The sequence below is a fragment of the Adiantum capillus-veneris genome, chromosome 2, assembly GCF_014529385.1.
Source record: "Adiantum capillus-veneris isolate H3 chromosome 2, ASM1452938v2, whole genome shotgun sequence".
Classification (NCBI taxonomy): Eukaryota; Viridiplantae; Streptophyta; class Polypodiopsida; order Polypodiales; family Pteridaceae; genus Adiantum; species Adiantum capillus-veneris.
In genome coordinates this window covers 63,969,474-63,995,476 of record NC_140932.1, presented here as the reverse complement: position 1 = coordinate 63,995,476, position 26,003 = coordinate 63,969,474, and the positions used below count along the sequence as shown (strand labels likewise).

At 42.3% G+C, this 26,003-nt stretch overlaps 1 long non-coding RNA gene across 1 annotated transcript in view; it reads right to left on the bottom strand.

The window, feature by feature from the left end:
• Window positions 1–2,877: 2,877 nt before the first annotated feature.
• LOC147462887 (uncharacterized) overlaps window positions 2,878–26,003 on the bottom strand; it is a 51,147-nt gene continuing 28,021 nt past the window's right edge. Inside the window, exons 3-7 of the long non-coding RNA XR_015184715.1 lie at window positions 14,766–14,825; window positions 14,593–14,641; window positions 5,540–5,608; window positions 4,055–4,120; window positions 2,878–3,152 (exon numbers count right to left, since the gene is read on the bottom strand). This is a non-coding gene — a long non-coding RNA (uncharacterized LOC147462887). The remainder of the gene's footprint in view (window positions 3,153–4,054; window positions 4,121–5,539; window positions 5,609–14,592; window positions 14,642–14,765; window positions 14,826–26,003) is intronic.

The window sequence follows — 26,003 nt, the reverse complement described above, 5'->3', positions numbered from 1 at the left end:
CTTGCCTCCTTTAAAAATGAGAATTTCACGTCAATAGAGCGTTTCTGGTGACTGGATCTGGTTTTGTGAACTGGCTTTCTGTCTTTGGATTGTTTCTTAGCATAATGATCTATGTTAGCTTTCCAATCATTGTTATCATCGATCTCAATCATTGTATCCTCTCAAGCTGCTTCGTTGGTTTGTGTCTTGTTGACCGATGACCCCGCTTGCTATCCTCACTTTCCTCAATAGATTTCTAACTTCACTAAGATCCATGAGATCGATTCCGGCTTTCCACTCCCTCTACTATTTTGGACCAAGTCTGAAGCGCCTCACATCCTTCTTATTAGGTGAGACATGCGTATGGGTTGTCCAAAACTCAGAAATAACGTCCCTCACATAATTTGAGATTGCATCACAACGCTGCCTTCTTCTAAACACAGTTAGAGAAACACTTTCTTCACCATCAACATTAGTCAAAGTTTTCTTCGATGCATACAAGTTTCACTTGTGCACATCCAACATCCTTGCAACCTTTAGCAAGCTGGAGTCCTGTTTGTCTTGCATTGCATTTACCAACAATGCTAAGCTACTTCTTTTCATTACCAATTGGCTGAAGACCTTGTCTTAGTCATTTCAGCAATTTGCTTTGACATTTCTTCTAGCTTTCTAGTCTACGATCCCTATTTCTTGCTTTATCTTTTCCATTTGAGTCACTCTCCGATGAGTTGAAAGTAGTGTTGGACTCTGACCCTTCATATGACGAATCATTATCATTGGATTGTATTCTCCTGTAGCCTTTCTCCTTTTTGGCTTACTGCTCCAATTTTAGTGCTCTTTGAACTGGATCATTAAATTTCCTTGTAGAATCTCCCGTTCCCTTAACTTCTTGCTTCTTAAACCATCAAGCAACCAAGTTCTCATCCTTTTTCCTGATAGAGGCTCCTGTAGTTGCTTGGTCAATTCCTTAATCTTTTCTACATCGCTTCTGATTGACAAGCGTGATTTTATCAAGTTCGCAGAGTACATCATCACCCCTATCATCTGAATATTCGGACAATTTTCCTTGATTTTATCAAGTTCACATAGTATATCCTCATCACCCCTATTATCTGAATATTCCGAGCGAAAAGCTTTAATCAGCTTATTGTAGGATTCAACTTATTGTAAGATTTGAGCTGGCAAGCTAAATAAAGGTAGTACAATTTTCTAGCTGCCTCCTTCAGTGTCTTAAGGAAAATATAATATTCCTCGCATTTGTCCTCATCTATGTCCTTGAGTTCAACATATTCTTCGAAAGATTGGATATGTACATCTGGGTCATCTTTCTTGCCTCCTTTGAAAATGAGAATTTCACGTCAATAGAGCGTTTCTGGTGACTGGATCTGGTTTTGTGAACTGGCTTTCTGTCTTTGGATTGTTTCTTAGCATAATGATCTATGTTAGCTTTCCAATCATTGTTATCATCAATCTCAATCATTGTATCCTCTCAAGCTGCTTCGTTGGTTTGTGTCTTGTTGACCGATGACCCCGCTTGCTATCCTCACTTTCCTCAATAGATTTCTAACTTCACTAAGATCCATGCGATCGATTCCAGCTTTCCACACTCTCTACTATTTTGGACCAAGTCTGAAGCGCCTCACATTCTTCTTATTAGGTGAGACATGCGTATGGGTTGTCCAAAACTCAGAGATAACGTCCCTCACATAATTTGAGATTGCATCAGAACGTTGCCTTCTAAACACAGCTAGAGAAACACTTTCTTCACCATCAACATTAGTCAAAGTTTTCTTCGATGTATACAAGTTTCACTTGTGCACATCCAACATCCTTGCAACCTTTAGCAAGCAGGAGTCATCTTTGTCTTGCATTGCATTTACCAACAATGCTAAGCTACTTCTTTTCATTACCAATTGGCTATCTAATCTTGATCATATTATGAGCCCTTAAGTGTAGACACAAGGGAAGACTTCACCTATATGTTCTCCGTGAACCTTGCAATCTCAAGATGCTCCAAAACTCTCTCTCCATGGTATTTATGTGCTCCTTATTGTAAAACCTAACTATAACATAAGCCCAACAATTTGTGCCACTGCGGGCTAAATTTTCCTCTTGAAACTAGCAATGTTTGTTTCTAGCTTTGTAAGACCGTTTCTTCTTATCCTCATACTGCGTGATTGTCTCGACCACGTGCTCAAGCACTGCTTCTTGAACAAGGGAACTTTGAGTCTCCTCTATAATGACAACCATATTTGGAATTTTCCAATAACGAAAAAAATGCTACAAATGTGTGTGTGTGTGTGTGTGTGTGTGAGAGAGAGAGAGAGAGAGAGAGAGAGACTCTATGTGTTTATGTTCAAGAGCGAGCTAAGAAACGAGCCTTGTGAGCCCAATGTAACTCCTACATGCCAAGAGAGAAAAACACACATATTCTTGACCTTTAAAAGTGGTTATACGTGGACAAAGCCAAAACATAGCAATAGGACCATGCTTCCACCCACAAGCATGACTCTCTATTGAGGGTGACTTGGTGGAGTTATTTAAGAGGTGGGATGTGGTCGAAGGTCATCTCCCTTCACAAATAGGGTTGCAATCTTCAAGTCCAAATGTACAAAACAATATCTCAATGTAGTTTGTTTGACATAAAGCAATATTTCCATCAACTTGCTTAATCTATATGCCCAAAATGATACAGCAGCCCCAAATATCACATTTCAAAATAGACATTCAAATGAGCCTTAAAATTAGCCATGTATCCCTTCTTTGGTTCAATGAGAACCGTCGTCGACATAGAGCACAAGGATTAAAAACACATCATCTACACGCTTGACACACAGAGTATTCTTAGTTAAGCTATTCTAAAAACCACGTGCAGTGAAGTAAGCACGAATCTTTTGATACCAAGTACATGGAGCTCGCTTTATATCATACATAGCCTAACACAAATTGTTTTACAACCCTACACTTTTGACACCATTCTATCCTTAAATTGAACAGGTTTATGTTCCAACTTGAAAGCCCACTTAGTACCAATGACCATTTTGCAAGGACGTAAAGTCATACAAAGACCATGTTCCATTCTTCCCAATAACATCATACTTAGATTCCACTCCATTCAATTGTTATTTTTATTTTTTTGCTTCAAGCAGCAAAAATTCTTCCTTATGATAGATCTAGACATAGCCAAAACATAGCAATTAGATGTGTAGAGGCATCTTGAGAACCTGAACAAAAATGACTAGACAAAGGTGCACCTAATTTCTTGTTGCTAATGTTTACACCAACCATATAAACAAGATGCTATGCATTTCTCTTTCAAGCACATAGATAGAGAATGCAAACCTTCTTTCTCACCTATTTGTAGGGATTACAAAATGAATCATGATAATAAACATTTATGGTAAGTGCCACATGAGTCTACTATGAGAACTAATATTCACAAAAACAAAAACAAATTATCTTCAATATAGGTGCTAAATGTGTGAAATAGAGTGAACACCCCCCCCCCCCCCCCCCCCCCCCCACATGGTAGTCATAAGTGTACTCACACACATTGCTACTACAATATAGTAGCTTAATTTATCTCTCCAGAACTTGTAGGCTACCTACAAAGCTTAGCCAAGATACTCAAACTATGACACCATGCAAAAGAAAGGGGATTCACGTGCTTTTTCAAGATGCTTCTCTTGCATCCATTGCAAACACATACACACACAAGGCTTCTTGTTTCTTTCAAGCAAATAGATAGAGAATGCAAAGCTTCTTTCTTCTTCTTTCTCGCCTATGTGAGCGATTACAAAATGAATCATGGTATACACATTTATGATAAGTGCCACACGAGTCTACAATGAGAATTACTATTCACGAAAACAAAAACAAATTATCTTCAATATAGGTATTAAATGTGTGAAATAGAGTGATAAGTGTATATGCATGCTGGAAAAAAACCTCTTCTCAGGGGAAAAAGGTGCATGGTAGTCATAAGTGTACTCACACACATTGCTACTATAATATAGTACCAAGTGCAACTTAATTTCTCTCCTCAAAATAAAAAAATCCCCTTGGGAGTACGTACCTGACACGCAACTGATTTGTATAAAGCCATAATCCCCCAAATGAGCTTTGTGGGTACCCCCATGACCTGCAATCGCCGCATCAATCTAGCTCTGGGTATTGTATCAAAAGCTTTGCGAAAGTCCATCAGAGAAATGAAATGAAAAATTATATTAACGTCTTCAAAAAGGCCTGAGTGACCTATGAGACCAAACTGATACAAAAGTGGTGAATCTGTTACAATGTCTGAAAAGTGTGAAAGTGTGAAAATAAATGCGAAAAAACTAAATACAAAGTATTAGATAAACTTCTTAAGAGCATTTTGGGTGTCTGGCTAGAATGCTTCTAATCCTTTGGTGTAGTCTTCTCCGGTGAAGTGTGCTTCTGCATCTCGGTCGTGGTCGTCTCGATTTCCTAAGCTCAATCGCCCTGTCCATGAGGGTGCCTTTGGTATGAATGTGGGTACTCCTTTGTGCTCGCTGCTGGCCTCTTGCTTCTCCTTCCATTCCTGCTTCTCTCGATCCGAAGAAATCTGTGATCTGCCTCTGAGGCTGTAGTGCTCTTTGTCTTCTCATTAGATTATCCCTGTGCCGGTGTAGTTCCGGTAGGTACAGGCCTGAGCACCTTTGATCTTGGTATTGCATGACTCTATCTAGAGGTCCAAAGCCTTCTTTGAATAGGCAATGGAAACGCCCACGTATCTCATAGTATACGGTGCAATAGCATATGTAGTGTAATTTTGTCTCCGGCTCCATTCCGCATAACTTGCAAATTCTGCTCTCAGGTGGATTCCCCTAAATCTGCCAAATTCAATTTCCAGCTGGTGTGAGGATGTACGAATCTGACCAATAGCACATCTCAAACCATGAGACAGGTGGGTATCCATGTAGCTCGGGCGAATCACAAAACCATCTTCAGATAGCTGTAGGAAGTTTTCTTTGTAGTCGGCCATCTTCGTGCCCAATTCTTGTGTAGCGTCTACCCATGTCCTCTTAGTGTCCAACTGTATAAGATCCTGGCGGATGATTTTATTAATCTCCGTTCGTGTGATTGCCAGTGATGGAGCCTCAAGAGAGTATTGAGAGAGAGAGAGAGAGAGAGAGAGAGAGAGAGAGAGAGAGATTATGGGCGGGCCTTATTGCATCGATCAAGAGCATGGGCAGAAACACTTTGAGCTTGAAAGGTGGTTAAGTTCTATAGCAATTAGACATAACTTGGATGTAACCACATAGATTGTGCATTGGTAGCTAGAGCCACATGAACAATCCTATATCAAGCAATATTAAATTCAAAGAGCAAGACCAAGCATCACACCTCAATGCAAAAGAACGGAAGGGGCATTTAGGGATTGTAACTTGCAAAAGAGGGAATGGTTTTTTGATTAAAATGCCGAGGAGCAGACCACACTTTTGAGGCATATGAGAAACTGTAAACGGTGCTAAAAAATTTGCAACGATCACCAGTTTCACTCATTGAGACAAAACATGTGGAAAGCTCAGAGACATACCTGTTGTTTGAGGCTCAGGTCAGAATGCACCGATGCATATTGATCACCTCAAGCACCATAGAGAAACATCTGCAAAAGACAAAAAAGCCTCCTCAGAACTGGCCACAAATGACATCGTAAAGATTGAACAATTAATTGGTTTGCTGCATCTCTCCAGCCAATGTTCGCAACAAACCAGGGTTTGTTGTATTTTTAACCAGCTAAAATGGAAAAATCCCGGCTAGATTCCAAGCTTTCCTTCAAGAAAACCGACAAAGTTTTACAAGTTTTAGTGTGAATACCTGCAAATGCTTCGAATTTTGACCCTAAAAACAAAAGAGCTTGGTGTGCTCTTATTTTCTTCGGTTAGGAAAATTGTTTTTGGCAAGCCCTAACTCTATCAACGAACATTGCTATTATTACACTGATCCAAAGTTTGATTTCCACCATTGCACTCTCAAAGAGAATTGCTCTTGAAAAATTTCTTAGGCACTACTTTCGAGGGTCATCTTTGAATGGATACAACAAACACACAAATACCAAGAGACATAGCAGCTCTTATCTCCACCTTAAATATAGACACACAAATCTCAAACCCAAAAAAATAGGCACGGTTGAAAACTGCAACCCTTCCCACCTGGGGAAAGTGTGTCTCAGCTTACAATTATGCCGCTTGAAAATTCAATAATGCCCCTTAGGACCAAGAGGAAAAGGAATCATTCCACTTGAAATTTAAGAGAAATAGTGTAAAAAGATGAAAAACGCAGGTCATTCTTCTAAACTTTCCTCTTTCTGTATATGGTAGGAAAATGATTTGTCCCGAACACTGCTTCCCACCACAAGCATGGCAAAATATTGTAGCTCTTCCCACCACTTACACGCAAATTGCTCAGCAAGCAATTTCTCAAGGAAAAGAACCCTACACAATGAAGGGTTATCTTTTGGAAGCCCTTCAAATATTAACTCTTAAATCATATGAATTTTATAAATGGGCAATGGTTAAATAGTCTGGTGGATGACTACAATGCGTCTGATATAACAAGAGAAGAAAACCGTGCAAAAAAGGCAAGCCCTAAAAACAATGTGTATATTAGAAGAGTATAGGCCCGAGTGACAAGTTGCAACTTGCATCTACTGATATGGACTAACTATTGTATTTACCAGAATTGAGAGAAGCACATTTTGAGTTGCAAATGTCCTATCTCACCTGTGGGATCTCTACCATTGCAACTTTACGATTAGTAGGTTAGAAAATATCATATCTGTAGTGACACTGAATAGTAGTTATCTTTGAGTCCCTATTTATCTCTGCTTGTTCATGCACCTTGATAAGAATTGGGCATTCAAGCAAAACGTACACCACAATCTCGGATTTAGCGCCCCATGTAAGGAAAAAAACAGGGGCTATTCATAGCCCAATGGCTTTTCATAGGGTGTTCAGGATCATTTGGCTATTTTCCAAAAATCATTTGCCGAAACATTAGTTCAAAATTTGTAGTTTTGGTAGATAAATTTTCCAGAATTACATTGTTTAGTGCTAGTTTTGTCGATCTCCTTACATTAGAGCCTTTCCTCAAGCCCAGTCAACCATGGTTGGAAAGTGCAAGGGCACCCTGCAATTCACAACCCTGATGACCAACCGGTTTTCTTCAAAGAAAGCTTGAAATCTAGCTGGCGTTTTGCAATTTTAGCTAGTTTAAATAACACTGGTGAAATTTTACAAGTTTGAGCATAAAAACCAGTAGAGGCTTCAATTTTTAACCTAGAAACCAGGAGAGTTTTAAGCGTGCCCATTTTTTCTTTGGTTAGAAAAGATGTTTCTGGCAAGTCCTGATGCTGTCTGATAACCATTTTTACCAATTTTTTGTGAATTGATCTCCAATCATTATTGCCAATGATTGTTAATGATTGGCCATCATTGCCAGTAGTTTGTATTTGCCCAATCCTCGGCAATAAGCAAAGGTGTCATTTGTTATGTGGGTTGTCCCGATCATTACCAATGACTAGTAATGATTGGTAATGATCCGTTGAAAAGAAGCTTATTTTTTATATGCCGAGTCCTATTTTAATTGTGGACTCTCTACCATTGCAAATTTATACCGAGCAAGTTGAAAAATGTCACAATTCTAGTGACACTGAATCGTAATCACCTTGAGTCGATGATTATCTCCACTCGTTCATGCACCTTGATAAGAATTGTTCATTCACGAAAAACATGTACCACAACCACGGATTTAACCTCCCACGTGAACAACACCATCTCTCTGCTCTATATTGCTTAAGCCCCCTTCAATATAATATTATCTTTGGAACGCCTAGCAATGGATTGTGATTGAGTGGCACTTCACAAAAGTTAATTAATAGCCATCATTATGCAATAAGCCCATATCAATGGTTTTGGTTTCTTATGGAACATTCTTTGTATGTTTGAACTTGCCCTTCTATGTCAAGATCATAGCTTTTTCATACGCCAAACATATTGCATACACATACGGGTCCATTTGTATGAAAGAAGTATGATTTGTGGTATTATCTCATGTTGCCCAGTCGATGTCGTTTGTTGTGCTTGAATTGATCTACCTAACAAGATCGGATTCTAGTATGGTTGCATCTTTGAGTATACACTTTTATTAGACACCTCTTTGCTTTATTTCACTTTTGGGCATATACTAATGCATGCATTGATTTGAGGCTTTAGGAGTTAAGTATACAAACCATTATGGTAAAAACCTTTTGGTGATCATGGCAAGGACACCTAAAATTTCATGATATAGGAATAACTTGATTTAGAGTAAGATGGGTCCCCGGTCTAGAGACTAGATGGCCAATATTACCAGACTAAATGGAAATCGACAAGTAAGCTACCGAAGTAGGTTAAGGAGTATGGTTTAAGTAGGAGTAGGGTTTAAACAAGATGATTGAGCTGCAACCCCTCGCTCAATTCAATTACCCCCTTTACTAGCCCTCTGTTGTATAGTGAGCCCTATGGGACACAACTTGCTTCTCATCAAGTCCCAAGCCGAGCTACTGTTGTTGCCTATCAATTGGTACTACTCATCGCTCGTGCTCCACAACAAAAGCCGAGGCGACAACAATCACAATCAACTAGCCAAGTAGCCAACTACGCTCCAAAATCTATAAGAACACGTACGACAAAGAGCAATGCCTTGGTCTCACTACTCAATGAATTGTAGAGAAAGCCGTTAGATTGGACCATTTTACATAAAGCTATAGAGGTGATCAATCATCGTGTATGTTTGTAAAATACACATGCAATTCTTTTTTTTAAATTGCCAATGCGCTTTGTACTTGTTTACTTCATTGCAAGGTGCTTGATGTCAATCTACATATGTCTTGTTATGTTCTATGGATGTTCTATATCAACGCCCACCAAGCAAGACTAGTTCATCAAAACGTGGGTTCAGCCCTAGTGCGTCTGACACTGTTGCAACTTTGACGCTTAGGTTGGGTTCAGACTGAACCGGCGGAAGAAACAAGCCTTCCTAGATGTGCCGCCGCCTAGTGTGAACAGTGTGGAGGAGAAAAAGTGAAAAATTGAAGGGGGCTGAGAGAGGCCATCAACTCTTCCCGGGGGGGGGGGGGTCGGAAGAAAAATGGAGGGCCCGACGGAAGAGTGCCTCAACTCCAACCAATGAAATTTTGCCATGAAGGATCGACGCCCCTTTGCATTTTTCTTCCGTTGCCTAGTCTGAACCCACCCTTAAATGATCACATTTTGCCTCGAAAATTGGGCTAATCCTTCGTACAAACTGTGCAGGTCCTCTTGAGAAGTTTCCTTTTCCGTATAAAATTTTTTCTCAACACGCATCTTTTGTGCCTCTAAAAAGCCAAAATTTGTGCATAAACGGATGCACAGTGGCCTCCTCAATCTCGTCGTCTCTATACTGGCTCCTCTACTCTAATGTTGATTGGTGACAATAATATAGCCCCTTCCTTACTTTCTGTAGACGACTTCTAACTATCTTCATCTGGCGTTATTGCTTCACCTTCCGCCGCGATTTGTGGCTCCAGTCGGGTAAGCAGTCGGGTAAGCTCTTAAGCTCTTTGCATAGTTTCACTCCAGTCGAGGAAGCTCTCTCTCTCTCTCTCTCTCTCTCTCTCTCTCTCTCTCTCTCTCTCTCTCTCGGGATAGTTTCCTACGACGTTAAAAACTCTCTTCTCTTCTTCTTCTTCTCTCACATATCAGCTTCACCATGACATAACTCTCTAGTCTCATAGGACAATATGGCCTTTAGAAGATGTTAATATAACCTTTAGCAGAAAGGAGAGTATCGGTCTATGCAAATCAAACATGGATGCCCTGCTCTAGGCTACCATCTTCTAAGAATGATAGTCCCTTGCACAAATCTACTCATTGCTTGCCCAATGACATTGATAGATTGCAGCGACGTAGAAACACTCTATGCCTGAGAGTGCGACAAAGAGAGGAGAGAGAGGAAGAACAACTACAAGAGTAAGCATAGACTTCAAGACCAAAGCCTAGGTAATTTCACCTAGAGAGACACCCTCACTTCGTATCCGCTAAACACCCCCCCCCCCCCCCCCCCCCCCCCCCCCCCCCGAGCTTTCTGGCCCTTCCCCCGTTGGGCATATCCCACAATCAATGCACTCCAAGAGACTAACATCCCGGACGGGACGGGAAACTCCTCCAGCACGTTTTCTAGCTTTTTGAAGTACACCACATTTAGCATACATATCGACCAAGGCAGTGCCAAGCACGACCCTTTTTGTCCACAGCCCTTGACTAGCAATATCATTGTGCATTCTTTTGCCCATATCAGCATCTTGCGTAGTACCAGACACCTTCAAGATGCAAACGTAGATGATGCATCTTGAGAGATGCCCTCACTTTGCACCTGCTGAAAACAGCCTGAAGCTTCCTGATCCTGCCCCTGTTAGGCATATCCCGCAATCAATGCACTCCAAGAGACAGCTTCCTGGATACGAAGCCCCTGAAGCACTTTTTGTGCTTTCTCAAGAACACCACATTTGGCATACATGTCGATCAAGGTAGTGCCAAGCACGACTGTATTTAACCAAACGACCCCTCAATAACAGTATCATCGTGAATTATTTTGCCTATATCAGCATCTTCCTTAGTGCCACATGCCTTCAAGATGCAAGTGTAGGTGATTGCATCTGGAGAGATGCCCTCACTTCGCATTTGCTGAAAACAGCCCAGAGCTTCCTGCCCTGCCCGTGTGAAATATTGCAATCAGTACACTCCAAGAAAAAATATTCCAGACAGGAATGCTCCTAAAGCACCTGCTATGCTTTCTGCAGTACACAACATTGGGCATACATGTCTACCAAGGCAGTGTCATTGGTCAAGCACAGCGTTTTGTTTCAACAGCCCTTTACTAACTATATCATCCTGAATTTGGCCCATATCAGCGTCTTGCATAGTGCCACATGCCTCCAAAAATCAAGAGTAGGTGATTGCATCAGGAGAGACGCCCTCACTTCCCATCTGCTGAAAGCAGCCCAGAGGCTCCTGGCCCTGCCCCTGTTGGGGATATCCCTTCATCAGTACGTCCCAAGAGACGACATACCAGGCTAAAAGCTCGTCAAGCACTTTCTGTGGTGTGCAAAGTACACAACATTTGGCATACATGTCGACCAAGGCAGTGCCAAGCACGACATTTTTTTTCAACACCCGCTAACTAATAATATCATCGTGAATTGTTTTGCTTGCATCAGCATTTCACATAGTGACACATGCCTTCAAGATGGCAAACTTAGGTGATTGCATTTTGAGAGAGGCCCTCACTTTGCATCCGCTGCCAACAGCTTCCTAGCCCTGCCCCTGTTGGACATATTCCGCAATCAACGCACTCCAAGAGACGACCACCTGAAAGGAAAGCTCATCAAGCACTTTTTGTGCTTTATGAAGTACAGCACATTTGGCATAAATGTCAACCAAGAAAGTGCCACACACAATGTTTTTTTTCAACAGCCCCTGACTAACAATATCATCATTAATTCTTTTCCCCATATCAGCCATTCACGTAGTGCAACATGCCTTCAAGATGCAAGCGTAGGTTTTTGCACTTGGAGAGATGCCCTCGCTTTGCATCCATTGAAAACAGCCCAGAGCTTTCTGGCCCTACCCCTTTTGGGCGTGTCCGGCAATCAATGCATTCCAAGAGATGACGTCCTGGACAGGAAGATTGTCATGTCAACGAAGGCACTGCCAAGCATGACATCATTTTTCAACAGCCCCCAACAAAGAATATCATCGTGAATTCTTTTGCCCATTCAGCCTCTTTTGTAACACCACATGCCTTCAAGATGCAAGTGTAGGTGATCGCATTTGGAGAGATGCCCTCTCTTTGCATCCATCAAAACAGCCCATAGCTTCCTGGCCCTGCCCTGTTGGGCATATTTTGGAACCAATGAGTTCCAAGAGACGATATCCCGACAAGAATCTCATCAACAACTTGTTGCGCTCTGACCAGTGCATTGCACTTGACATACATACTGAATAACATGTCGCCTAAGTATGTGTTTTTTTCAAGTAACCCACTATCGCGAATATCAGCCTATTCCTACTGCCTTAGTAGGAATCCTTCTTCTTAGCACAGTCTTTAACTTAGCTCCCAAAAGAAACTCATTCTCTTCCTCTCCACGTTTGCTTGTGTAGGAGATATGACTGCTTTCTTGGCGCTTCTCTGTGGACACAAAGCCAACAGTGCTAACTAATCGTGTGTGTGCGCGTGCGCGCTAGTGTGACATTAATACCCGTTTCATGATCGTGGACGGTTCGGGATGCCTTATCATTACGCTCGAGCTCGGACACGTGTTTTGTTACGCAAGGGAAATAGTAGCATTATATTGAGTATCCTAGTTCACACCAAGTTTACGCCGAGTTCACACCACCAAAATGCAGTGCACATAGCTTTCGGAGTTCACAAGCAGTTCAAATGCAAGTTCACAACGAGTTCACATTCACCCAAGTTTACACCTAGTTTATGTCAAGTTCACAATCCAGATCAATTGTTGTGATCTTCGCCGACATGCGTTGCTGATTTTCAACCATAGATCCCCTCTAAAATTGTGGTGTCAATTAGTAACGAGGATATACCACCTCGAAACTTGTGAAACATTTTGGTGAGAGTCGAGACTTGCAAAACACACGACCTCTATGAAATGGAAAATCGCTCTCTTTATGGACTTTAGAATAATGAGTATGTCTATCATTCAAGATAGCATACATATATAAAGATCATGCACGCATGCGCACGTGCACACACAGCCACACAAATATAGATATAACTATAAATAAATAAATAAAAATGTAGATAGAGATATTTTATGTGTGTGTGTATAAAAGTACGTGTAAATATCATATGTGTGTATGTGTAAGTAAATATGTATATATGTATCTGTACATATGTCTATGTAAGATTTACATGCCCGCACGTGCGCACACACACACACCTACATACATTACTGTCTGGATGCTGCTGCTGCATCCTCTACAAGGAAGCAACGCCCCATCGGAGATGCTGCTCCTCTCTCGCTGCAGCCAAGCGAGCCAAAGACTCCTGAAGAAAGAATCGACTAAGCTGAGCTAGTCATGAGGCCACTCTGTCAGTAGGAGAATCCTGCATGTCTAAGCTCTCTGTCCAAAGAGCCTCCACTCACTCTCTAAGCGTAGAGTCCAGCAAGACCCTCTCAGGGATGCGTAGCATCGTGCTCCCCTCCTCTGCCTATCTGTCACTGTGAGGATCACTAGTGCATGGTCCGAATAGGAAGTCCCTGCCAAAATGCCAAATTTCCTTTTCATTTTGTTTTATTAAAATGCCAAAGTGCACCTTCCCCTTGTTTTTTGGGAGACACTATGCAAACCCTCCACCAAACTATGATTTGGAACTCAATTAGCCCTACAAATGATTTTTTGTTTTCTTTACACAATTTCTTTAGCCTATAAAGTCTAACAATTCAAAGCTCCTCAAACACAGACTATTTTGCAAACATATCAAGTGAACATCTTGATTATCAAGTCAATGATCTCTCTTGAAGGATCGCGGATCGCAGGGTGATCTTGATTCCACTTAGTTCACCCTCAATTTACCCTTGGTTCATTGTACTCATCACACGGCTAATACTGTTCTAATTGCAATGCCTAATCTCAGCCATATATCCGCTCTCAACCAACCCATGCCATTTGGAGACATGGCATTGCATTGTCACTTTACAAGAAATGGATCTTGATAAATATTTTGTTTTAAAAAAAATATATCACTTAGTTATAGTTTCACCTGATACTTACAAAGAAATGAGGACCCTTAGACATGTGCATTTAAAAAGTACAAACCACTACTAAAAGGTAAACCAAGTACGGCTAGTATAAAAGACATCGAGTATAAGTTCTTTTTCTTTTCAAACCAAGCCTGAAAAAATAGGTAAGGTTGGATAGCCCTTTGAAGTTTGAGAGCTCTCTGCTTTGTCATAGTAGGGATAGAGATTAAAAGGACCACTTGTACATTAGTGACAATTTCAAGAAAATATTGCTTACATTGAGTCGGGTAGAGTTAAAAATCACAACCCACTGAAGTATTGAACATCTATATCCATGACAAACTCTAGAATTATTCAAGCTTTTAAGTACCACTAAATTCAAGGCCTGTTGACATATATTACCTCTCTCTTAGTAAGGCAATTAGTGGGTAGCTTATCCTTCTTCATTGGAAAGAGGTTTATGAACAATGGCACCTTCACATGTGCTAGAAGAGAACATGCATTGCAAGAAAAAATATATTATTATATAGCTATGTTTTCAAACCAAATTTTGTTCAAGATCTCTGGGTTACACGAGCTATTTGCTTCAAGTTTGAAGGCAGATTTCAATTATTGATAACTTCTAATTCGGGTTTTGTTTTTCAAGCTCTAAGAGAAAAAATGATTTATCAGGGCACCATTATGCCAAGTAAAGAGAATATGAAGAAAACCCTCATTTAGAAACAACATATATCAGAGCTATTGGTCACGTTATAGAGATATTTTATTAGCCATAGTAACCAATTCTGAGTGAGGAACAAGATCCTCACCTTTGGACTGCTGCATCTCAGCTGAAGTCGTCGGATTGTTTGCAGCTACCTGCATGGAGTATTAAACTGCGGTTTAACATGAGCTCTTGATGGCAAACTGAGAGAGAGAGAGAGAGAGAGAGAGTGGACAGTGGGAGCATACATATATGCATGTGCATCGTGTGCATGCCTACCTTGCTAGCTCAACAGTGATCCAATGTATATCGATCGCCTACAGCACCATAGAGAAACATCTGCAAAAGACAAAAAGCCTCATCAGAACTGGTTACGAATGACATCGTAAAGATTGAACAATTAATAGCTTTGTTGGCAAATTGCTGCATTACTCTATGTAATGTTTGCAGACAATCAGGGTTTAGTGTGTATTTAACCGGCTAAAATTGTGAAATCCCAGCTAGATTCTGACCTTTCCTTGAAGAAAACCAGCAAAATTTTACCAGTTTTCAGTGTAAATACTGGCAAATTGCTTCAGATTTTGACTTAGAACCAAAAGAGCTTTGAGTGTGACCTTATTTTCTCCAGTTAGTAAAATTGCCTCTGGCAAGCCCCGATTCAATCAGCAAACATTGCTATGAGTACTCTGATTCAAAGTTTGATTTCTGGCATAGCAGATCTTATCTCCACCTTCAATCTAGACACAAAATATCAAGCCCAAAAAATACACAAACCGGCAAGGTTGAAAACTGCAACCCTTCCCACCTGAGGAAAAGTGTCTCAATTTACAACTATGCCGCTTGAAATTTCAATGATGCCGCTTAAGAGCATAGTAGCCATGAAGTTTCCAAACGTTTCATATGGAGCGTGTTTCAAAAGTTTCGAAACAGCATAACACAATTCCTCTCTGTGCTTTTTTAAAGAAGAAAGTTTATAGAAAGACCATTCCCACCCACCTTTTGAGATTTACACAGCACAAGCATAGCAAAATATTGTATCTCTTCCCACCACTGACGTGGAAATTACTTGATATTGTAGAACCCTAGACAAGTAAGGGTACATCTATTGGAAACCCTTCAAATAAATTAATTTTATACGTGTGTCTATTCCAAGTATAGGCCTGAGCTTCAAGTTGCAACTTGCATCTACTGACATTGAAAAACTTCTGTACTTCCTAGAATTAAGAGGAGCACATTTTGAGTTTCCAATGTCCTATCTCACCTGTGGACTCTCTACCATTGCAACTTTGCAATCAGCAGCTTAGAAAATGTCATATTTGTAGTGACATTGATTATGTCGTTAACTATCTCCATTTGTTCATGAATTGGGGATTCAAGCAAAAACATACACATTCTCGAATTAATTTTTTCCAAGAAAAAGATCCTTCCATTAGTTAATAAAAACTGCCCCGCGGACTACAAACTGCTCTGACGACAAGAGGGAGCTACGTCAGAATGTGGGGAGACTCTCATAGTGAAACAGTGAGATATGTACAATGATGGCTAAATCAGGATATGGGAGGAGGAAACAACCACACAAGTGGGCGGTAATGCCATCTAGGAGCCCCGGGGACATGGTGTAGAAAGACCCTGGTTGCCAGAGTCGTAGGAATGCCTTGTGGCGCTTCCGCTTGCGATCGGTGTCAAAGGTGGCAGCGGAAGACGCAATGAAGACAAGAACTGGCTCGTGATTTAGTGGGTACCTCGACTCTGATCTAGAACACCTGCAATGCCAAACACATGAACAAGGCACACCTGTGGAGATGTAAGGTGCAACGGAAGTGAATGTTGAACTTTGCTCAAGATGAGTGCTCCGAACTGTGCTCAAGGTTCCTTTTACTCATGGTACGGAGAGCCTTCCGTTCCTTTAGTGAGAGAGTGCAATGGACACAAACAAAGTGAATGGACACTGTGAATGAAGGTGCATGAGTCTGAGAGATAGAGAGAGAAGAGAATCCGACACCAGAGACGTAAACCCCTCCTTCGAAGGCCCCACTCTCTATGGCGAGAGCGGTCTACTTATGATTGCACAAATCTCTACAATGCTTGGACTTGCCGCCGATGTCGACGACGATGAGGACAACGACGAGACGGGCTGAAATCTGAAAACGCTAATGGCTGAAATCTGCAAATCTTCTATCTGCTGAATTCTGACTCTGTCGATGACGACGGTACGACGACGACGCGCTGAGAACGCAGATGCTGAAATCTGCGTTTTCCGGGCCGAAACTGTAAACCTTGCGGAAACTGACCGTGCGGCGGAACTGCTGCAAGAAGGTGAGATCTACGTGGTTCGGGACTTGATCTACGATGTCTAAGGGCTGAAAACTAAAAACTCTATGGGCTGAAATCTGCAAATCTTCTATCTGCTGAATTTTGACTCTATGTCGGTGACGATGTCGATGGCGACGATGCGACGACGACGCGCTGAAAACTGAAAATGTTGGTGTTGCTTGAGGTTCCGTCTCAGTGTCGTGCCATGGCACGTTCATAATGTGAAATTAAAATATCTACATCACTCTTAATGTTTATGATTTGTGGGACCAAATGCTATAATGTACATAGTGTGATATATGCGAAAATGAATGCCACGGTTGCAGCCATGTACATACCTTGCCGGGCGGACGAGGCCCTACACGTGGCACCATGGAATGCTTTTTCACATAAATATATGCCTAATTTGCTTTGGGAATGTACAAATGTCAAGTGTTTCGAAGTGGCACGCTCGTTTTGCCTAGAAAGTTCAATGCGGGCAATCTCGGCCAAAAATAGCAGGTTTCGTGCGCTGGCGTGAAAGAGGTGTCCAAAGTGGTTACCAAGTGGGAAAATGAGGTTCAACATGAAATTTGAGCCCAATGGGATTTTTCCACAATTTTAGGGATTTTTCCCAGCTCGTTTGGGCTTTTTACGGACAAAAAGTGACATTTTTGGGCTAAAAATGGTCAAGAACAGCCTTAAAAATGCTCAAAATAGTTAAAAATGCCACATCAACGACGCTGGCGTTGTTGCTCAAGCTGTGTAGGAAACTTTAGAGCCAAGAATGAGCTCATTTGGACACATGAGCAAGGAGATACAGCAATTCCTTTACAGGGTGCTAGTGCAGTCCCGTGCTGCTTCCACTACATGGTTGAGGTTGTGAGGCCTCCAATTAGGGTTTGGGCTTCTCCAATGAAGTACTGAAGCTTCCATGAAATGGTCACGACGAAGAATCGAAGTGTAAACTTAGGGTTTTTAACGGTAATATGAGCACTGCATCTGTGCAATTGGGAGCGAGGCTACACCTAATCTCACACACACAAGAGTTTTGAGTTAGTATTGGTTCTTTTTCAAAGTGGAGCTTTCATGGCTGGAGTTTTGTTCATTTTTAGTGTGTTTTTGGCTTCAAATCGTCTACGCCTTGCTTGATTTTGCTACGAATCCTCACAGTCAAAGGCCCAACGCTTTCCTAGTCGCACTGCGCACTTCTTGACACATTTTTGGTGAACCCGACGCGAAGTAGGAGGTCTCAAAAGAAAGTTTTAAAGCTATGGAGCAACAAGGGGGTTCGGTTTGATCCAGTCACAATGCAAATGTTTCAAGCTTTTGCAGTGTTTATGCAACAGCAAGCTGCAGAAAGGAGGGAGCTCTCCTCAACCTAAGCGCTTCAATCTGTGGTTAAGAAATTGGACCAATTTAAAGGTAAAGATGTAACAAAGTATCTTTGTGGATATGTAAAGGAGATGGAGCTTCATCGAGTGCCCGAAGCAGAGATGGTGCAAAGTTTTGAACTTGCTGTGGTTCCCGAGATCAGAGAGCATGTAAGGGGAATTAGAAATGAGCACGGGGCAACTTGGGAAGCATTCAAATTAGCCTTGAAGGAAGAGTATTTCATGGAGGACTCCGAAAGGGTAACAAAGAGGACTTTCTTAGAGTGGGTAGTTCGGCCAATAGAGGAGCTCTCACCTACCAAACTCCCAAGGAAATTTGAACGCCGTTATGATCAACTGTCAAGAACTGAAAAGGCTACGCTAAACTCAGAGAAGACAGAGCTCTTTTTACAGGCAGAAGGTAAAGAGATTCAAGAGAAGTTAGAGCTATTACTTGAGGATAAGGATGCGGAACAGGGCTTGAAGACCAATTGGAATGAAGTTGAAGACGCCATTTCGTTGCTAACTAAGCGACAACGACGAAGAGACAAGATGATAGTTAACCCTTCTCAAGTCCCAAGTGTTCCCGAGAGTCCTATAAAGCCTGTTATTGTGGTTCCAAAGAGTGACAAGTCCATTCTAGATGATATTGTCAAACGAATGCAAGAGCTCAAGTTAAAGCTTACAAGGCTAGAAGAAAAGGGGCAACCATCAGGACAATCTACAGGACAAAGACCTCAAAACAAAGAAGGCTTTGTAAATAGATGCATATGGTGCGATAGTACTGACCATGGAAGGAGGGATTGTGAAAGTTTTAAAGACGCTTTGACAAAGGAGCTTGTTTTCTTTAAAGATGGAAAAATTCACTTAAGTGAAACAGGTAAGCTCTTCGGAACAAACTTTGGCAAAGGCGGGATGAAGAAAATAGTTGAGGACATGGCTACTAGCCATGCCATCTCAATGGTTGAGGCAGCCGCCTATGGGTTGAAGGTGGATCCTATTGAGAAAAAAGGGATCAGTCAAGGTTGGAGAAGAGAAATCTAATGGTATTGGAGAGCTATGGCCATGCGCTATAGAATCTACTATGAAGGGTAAAATGACTACAGAGGTTTTACATGAAGCTGGAGACTGCATTCGGCTAGAAACAAGTTGGAACGACCCTGTAGATTCTCTGTCAATGCATGCGTACATTGCCAAATGTCAAGCAAATGAGGCCATTATTGAAGAGAAACGTAAGCGCGAGAATGGGGATGAAGGGCCTTCAAAGCGGGCCACAAGGAGTGGAAGTAGAAATGACACAATGCCTCCTAGATCACCTTCTCTGCAACAGATGCCTGTCCCTAAAGTGCCTATGCAAGAAGCCTCTAAAGAAAAGAAGAAGGATGCAACAAAAACCAAAGCAAAGGGTCCGGCCTACAAACTCCAATCCGATATAGAGGCAGCAACGGATCTCAAAAAGGTTTTGGAAGAGAGGATTCTAAATGGTAAGGTGGAATTTACCTTGGGTGAGGTCCTTGGTATAGCAAAGTGGGAATTCCATGAAGAAATAATTGATATCATAAAGAGGAAGCGGCAATCTCTTACTGAATCTATCCATGTACAGGGTGAAGAGGAGACTTTAAATGCACAAGGTGTACAGGTCTATGGCGAGCAAGGTGAAGAAACTGTTATTGGATGCTACAAGTCTAGGGGAGGAGTAAAACACGTTCGCTTCTTGGAAGATGAAGATGAAGTGGAGACCACTCACAAGAGCTACTACTTAAAGAGTCACTGGGCAAGAGCAACTACTGAGACGCTGGTAAAAGTTCATAATGTGAAATTAAAATATCTACATCACTCTTAATGTTTATGATTTGTGGAACCAAATTCTATAATGTACATAGTGTGATATATGCGAAAATGAATGCGACGGTTGCAGTCGGGTACATACCTTGCCGGGCGGACGAGGCCCTACAAGTGGCACCATGGAATGTTTTTCACATAAATATATGCCTAATTTGCTTTGGGAATGTACAAATGTCAAGTGTTTCGAAGTGGCACGCTCGTTTTGCCTAGAAAGTTCAATGCGGGCAATCTCGGCCAAAAATAGCAGGTTTCGTGCGCTGGCATGAAAGACGTGTCCAAAGTGCTTACCAAGTGGAAAAATGAGGTTCAACATGAAATTTGAGCCCAATGGGATTTTTCCACAATTTTAGGGATTTTTTCCAGCTCGTTTGGGCTTTTTACGGACAAAAAGTGACATTTTTGGGCTAAAAATGGTCAAAAATAGCCCTAAAAATGCTCAAAATAACTAAAAATGCCACATCAACGACGTTGGCGTTGTTGCTCAAGCTGTGTAGGAAACTTTAGAGCCAAGAATGAGCTCATTTGGACACATGAGCAAGGAGATACAGCCATTCCTTTACAGGGTGCTAGTGCAGTCCCGTGCTGCTTCCACTACATGGTTGAGGCTGTGAGGCCTCCAATTAGGGTTTCCCCTCCTCAAATAACTACTTGGGCTTCTCCAATGAAGTACTAAAGCTTCCATGAAATGGTCACGACGAAGAATCGAAGCGTAAACTTAGGGTTTTTAGCAGGTCGAATGAGCACTGCATCTGTGCAATTGGGAGCGGGAGCGATGCTACACCTAATCTTCACACACACAAGAGTTTTGAGTTAGTATTGGTTCTTTTTCAAAGTGGATCTTTCATGACTGGAGTTTTGTTCATTTTTAGTGTGTTTTTGGCTTCAAATCGTCTACGTCTTGCTTGATTTTGCTACGAATCCTCACAGTCAGAGGCCCGGCGCTTTCCTAGTCGCACTGCGCACTTCTTGACAACGGTAATCTGCAAACGTTGAGGTTGGTCTGCAAATCAAAAACGCTAGGGCTGAATTCTATGCTTCTGCAAAAACGCTAGGCTTCTGCTGTGTCTTGTTGTCGCCAGTTTGGTCTACAATGCAAAACGCTGGGGCTGATCTGCAATGGAGAAAAACGCTGACTGTCCTTGGCTGAAAACGCTAAGTCTCCTGCGGGGGGAGTCTTGCTAAGAAGTTGCTTGTCGAGCAAGGTGCTCCTGCTGCCTCTTCTACCAATTAGTGCTAGTTTAGGTTTGCTTATATACAAACTTACTCAATTTGCCCTACCTACTTTCCAACAAAAGTCACTTAAAAATAATAAGTGAAAAATGTCAAAAATAAGGAAAATAGGCTAAATGCACTGGAAAATTCCCTGGTGTATTCTGATGGGAATGCTTATGATCATGTTGTGTGTAACCAGAGGATACGCATATTTACTAAGTGTCTGGACATGCACGGTCTGTGAACAGACTCACAAAAGTGCCTGATCACTTCTAAATCTAGACTGACTGAACCCTTGTCGTGCTGTAGCTTGTCCACGGACACATAGGGTTAGATGTGTCACGTGACATCCCCTCCTTTTCGAAGTGAGGTACTGGTACTGAACTGTATGGTGCCGAGGGAGATCGCCAACAGGGTCTGGAATCCTAGAAAGGGCTCTTCGCCGGCCCACTCTGATGCGTGGGTCCTGCAATACTTGAACTTCATAAAGGTCTGCAACGCTTGCTTCTTTGGGCCGCGCTGAAAGCGACACAAAGCTTATGTGGCTCCTTCAATGCTTCAACTTCGTCGAGAGTCATGCTTCTTTCTTCTTCAAGAATCTCCATGGCTGAAAATTCCTGAAACCATTTCCAACACAAAACCATGAACATGCCTATTCCATGTAAAGTGAGTGGAAAAAATCTTGTCTTCCTCAAAGACTGTGCATGCAATGTAGATGAACAAATAGATTGAGTGTCAAACCGTTCACCACACACACGCATCTCTTATGATCTAGAGTAATCAACTGTGGCAATTCACAACGGAAAAACCAACGCTTGGTGCTCATACTTTCATGTGCTCTTTCTACAAATGTGTCATGCCAAGGAAGAGACATGGAATGTGACGTCCTTGAATGCATACTTTTCAACTTTTCATGAACAATCCGCATACATTCGTGCTCATTCATGAGTGAAACGTGCTCAACGTACAATATGTCATGTCTAGTAAAAGGGATCACATAAAGATGCTGACTAAAATACAGGAAACGATCACGAATGAAACACTCGTACAATGCGTGCGTATGAATCATGCGAACACATAATACTTCCTGTAAGGGTTCTTTGGACCTAGGCTCGAGAGCCAAGATCGGTTCTTCTTGAAGTGGTTCTTGGGACCTAGGCTCGAGAGCCAAGATCGATCCTTCATGATTGATCAAATCAGCAACAAGGTTAGCTTCGCTAGAAAAAGCATCCACTAACTCATCATCCTTGTGAACAATCACATCATCTTCATGCAAATCATCATGCTTGTCAGTGTCATCCAAATCATCATGCTCATCATTATCATGCTTATCATTGTCATTCAAATCATCATGCTCATCATTATCATGCTTATCATTGTCATTCAAATCATCATGCAAATTTTGTGTGTCATGCTTGGGAGAACAAGAGACTGAGAGAGTCTCCGTTTCCTGAATCTCTTGCATCTGTGCCTGCACTTGAGAAAAGAGTCGCAAGAACTCTTGCATGTGTTGGTCGCTCTTTTCTTGTCTTGCTTTGGCTGCCTTTCTTTCTGTGTGTCTACGATCCATTTCTGCTTTTCTTTCTGCGTGTCTTGCTTTGCGTTCTAACTTCCTTTTCATAAACATTTGCTCCAACTCCTCCATAGGAGTTAGTGCAATCCTTGGCGTAGATGTGGAAGGGGGAGGGTCGGAAAAACCTCCTAGTGGGGAAAATTCTTCTTCGCCTCTCTCATGCTCATCACCTGCAAGCGAAGTAGCCATTCTGCTTCGAGTGATGACCATCCACTGAAGTCTTTGGTTCTTGTGGTCTTGGGTTCTTAAGTTCACGAGGAACTTGGGTTCTTGCGGGTCTTGGGTCTTGGGGTTCTTGAGAGTCTTGAGGTTCTTGAGGGTTTCCTTTCGCTTGCAATCTGTGTTTGAGAAGGATCTTCTCTTCACCCGATTCTAATATTTTCCGCGGTGCACCCCTTGGCGGCCTTGCACTCACACCAAGGTTGCTTTTTTCCACCTCACGTCGATTGGCCGGCCGCTAAGTGCATGGTCCGCTCTCAATGAGTGAAAAGAGGCACAAGGGGAGGTTGGACAAGCCCTTCTTTCCTGGGTTTCCTGTCACTCTTCAAAAACACGACTAGGAATCACCCAAGTGAAGTTGGGTTCGTGGGACCTCAACAAGCAAAAAAAAATTATGTGGTTCTTGTGGTTCTTTCCTTGAGTGATACAGAACAGTGCCAAAGCTCTGATACCAATGTAAGGTGTAGCGGAAGTGAATGTTGAACTTTGTTCAAGATGAGTGCTCCGAATTGTGCTCAAGGTTCCTTTTACTTACGGAAGGGAGAGCCTTCCGTTCCTTTAATGAGAGAGTGCAATGGACACAAACAAAGTGAATGGACACTGTGAATGAAAGTGCATGAGTCTGAGAGATAGAGAGAGAGGAGAATACGACACCAGAGACGTTGTAAAACCTCCTCCAAAGGCCCCACTCTCTATGGTAAGAGCCGTCTACTTATGATTGCACAAATCTCTACAATGCTTGGACTTGCCGACGATGAGGACGACGACGAGACGGGCTGAAATCTGAAAACGCTAATGGCTGAAATCTGTAAATCTTCTATCTGCTGAATTCTGACTCTATGTCGGTGTTGACGATGTCGATGACGACGGTACGACGACGACGCGCTGAGAACGCAGATGCTGAAATCTGCATTTTCCGGGCTGAAACTGTAAACCTTGCGGAAATTGACCATGTGGCGAGGAACTGCTGTGGGAAGGTGAGATCTACGAGGTTCGGGACTTGATCTGCGATGTCTAAGGGCTGAAAACTGAAAACTCTAAGGGCTGAAATCTGCAAATCTTCTATCTGCTGAATTTTGACTCTATGTCGGTGACGATGTCGATGGCGACGATGCAACGACGACACGCTGAAAACTGAAAACGCTGGTGTTGCTTGAGGTTCCGTCGCGGTAATCTGCAAAACGCTGAGGATGGAAAAACGCTAGGGCTGATTTCTATGCTTCTGCAAAAACGCTAGGCTTCTGCTGTGTCTCGCTGTCGCCGGTTTTGTCTGCAATGCAAAACGCTGGGGCTGATCTGCAATGGAGAAAAACTCTGGCTGTCCTTGGCTGAAAACGCTAAGTCTCCTGCCCGGGGGGGGTCTTGCTGAGAAGCTGCCTGTTGAGCAAGGTGCTCCTGCTGCCTCTTTTGTCAATTAGTGCTAGTCTAGGTTTGCTTATATACAAACTTACTCAATTTTCCCTACCTACTTTCCAACAAAAGTCACTTAAAAATAATAGGTGAAAAATGTCAAAAATAGGGAAAATAGGCTAAATGCACTGGAAAATTCCCCTGAAGGATTCTGATGGATTCTGATGGGAATGCTTATGATCGTGTTGTGTGCAACAAGAGGATATGCATCTATACTAAGTGTCTGGACATGCACGGTCTGCAACAGACTCACAAAAGTGCCAGATCACTTCTAAATCTAGACTGACTGAACTGACTGAACCCTTGTCGTGTTATAGCTTTCGTCCACGGACACATAGGGTTGGATGTGTCACGTGACTAGAGAAGGGAGATCAATGAGGTAGAAAGAGACAGGACATCTGTGAGAGAGAGAGAGAGAGAGAGAGAGAGAGAGAGAGAGAGATGAAATGAAATGTAATATTAACGTCTTCAAAAGGCCAAAATGACCTATGAGACTAAAAGGTTAGATGTGGTGAATCTAATACCAAGTCTAAGTACAAAAAGTACAAAGAACTGAAAAGAAAATAAAATAGTGTGTAGGGGTGGGGTGAAAGCTGATACAAAGGGAATAGGAAATACAAAGGGTGAGCTGATACAATGGAGCTCTCTGACAGTCGAGGCATCATATACATATACATCAGTATCCGGGACGGCTCCTATGTCACGCCAGTATGGTATGGATCCTCTGTCGCAATCTGCGTCGATATTGAGAGGGCCCTCTCATCCGTGGGCGACGGGACCGCCCCAACTCTATCACCCGATCAAGCAATATGCCTGTGGTGCCTCTGGTGTTGTTATGCTGTGGAGGCTGCTCGAACTCCTCTAGAAAGAAATTTGTAATCTTTCGTTGTCGTTGGATCTCTCATTGTGCCCTTCTTCAAGAGGTCCCCTCTGTGTTTGTGAATCTCCAGTAAGTATAATCCGAGGCATCTCTGATCCTGGTATCTCATGACTCTAGGAAGTGGCCCAAAACCCCCTCTGAATAGAAAGTGAAAGCGGCCTCGTATGTCATAGTATACTGGGCAGTGACATGTATAATGTAGCTTTGTCTCTGGCTCTATTGGCACACCTGACAAATCCTGGACTCAACGGGTACTCCTCTAAATCTGTCTGTCTCGATCTCTAGCTGATGTGAGGATGTGTATATCTGACCAATAGCACATTGTATCCCATGGGATAGATGAGTATCCATGTATCCTGGTCTGATCACACGTGAGTTGGAGAAGATGCTCTCTATACAAAGTCATCTTCGTACCTAGCTCATGTATAGGTTGTATCTATGTCCTCTTCGTATCCAACTGAATCAAGTCCGGTCTAATGAGCCTGGTAATCTCTGTCCTAGTGAGGGAGATGGAGGATGTATCCAGAGAGTACTAAAATGGGGGTAGCTGGTCCATACTAAAGCCATGTAACTGAAACCAAGATGCCATCTCTGCATATCAACATGATCTATCTCCCTGCAATGCCAGTTGTCGCGAAGACTCTAGTGCTAATCGAGCATATCTGTCTCTAGGGAGAGCCCCAGTGCTATGCATAAATGGAACTGATTGAGTG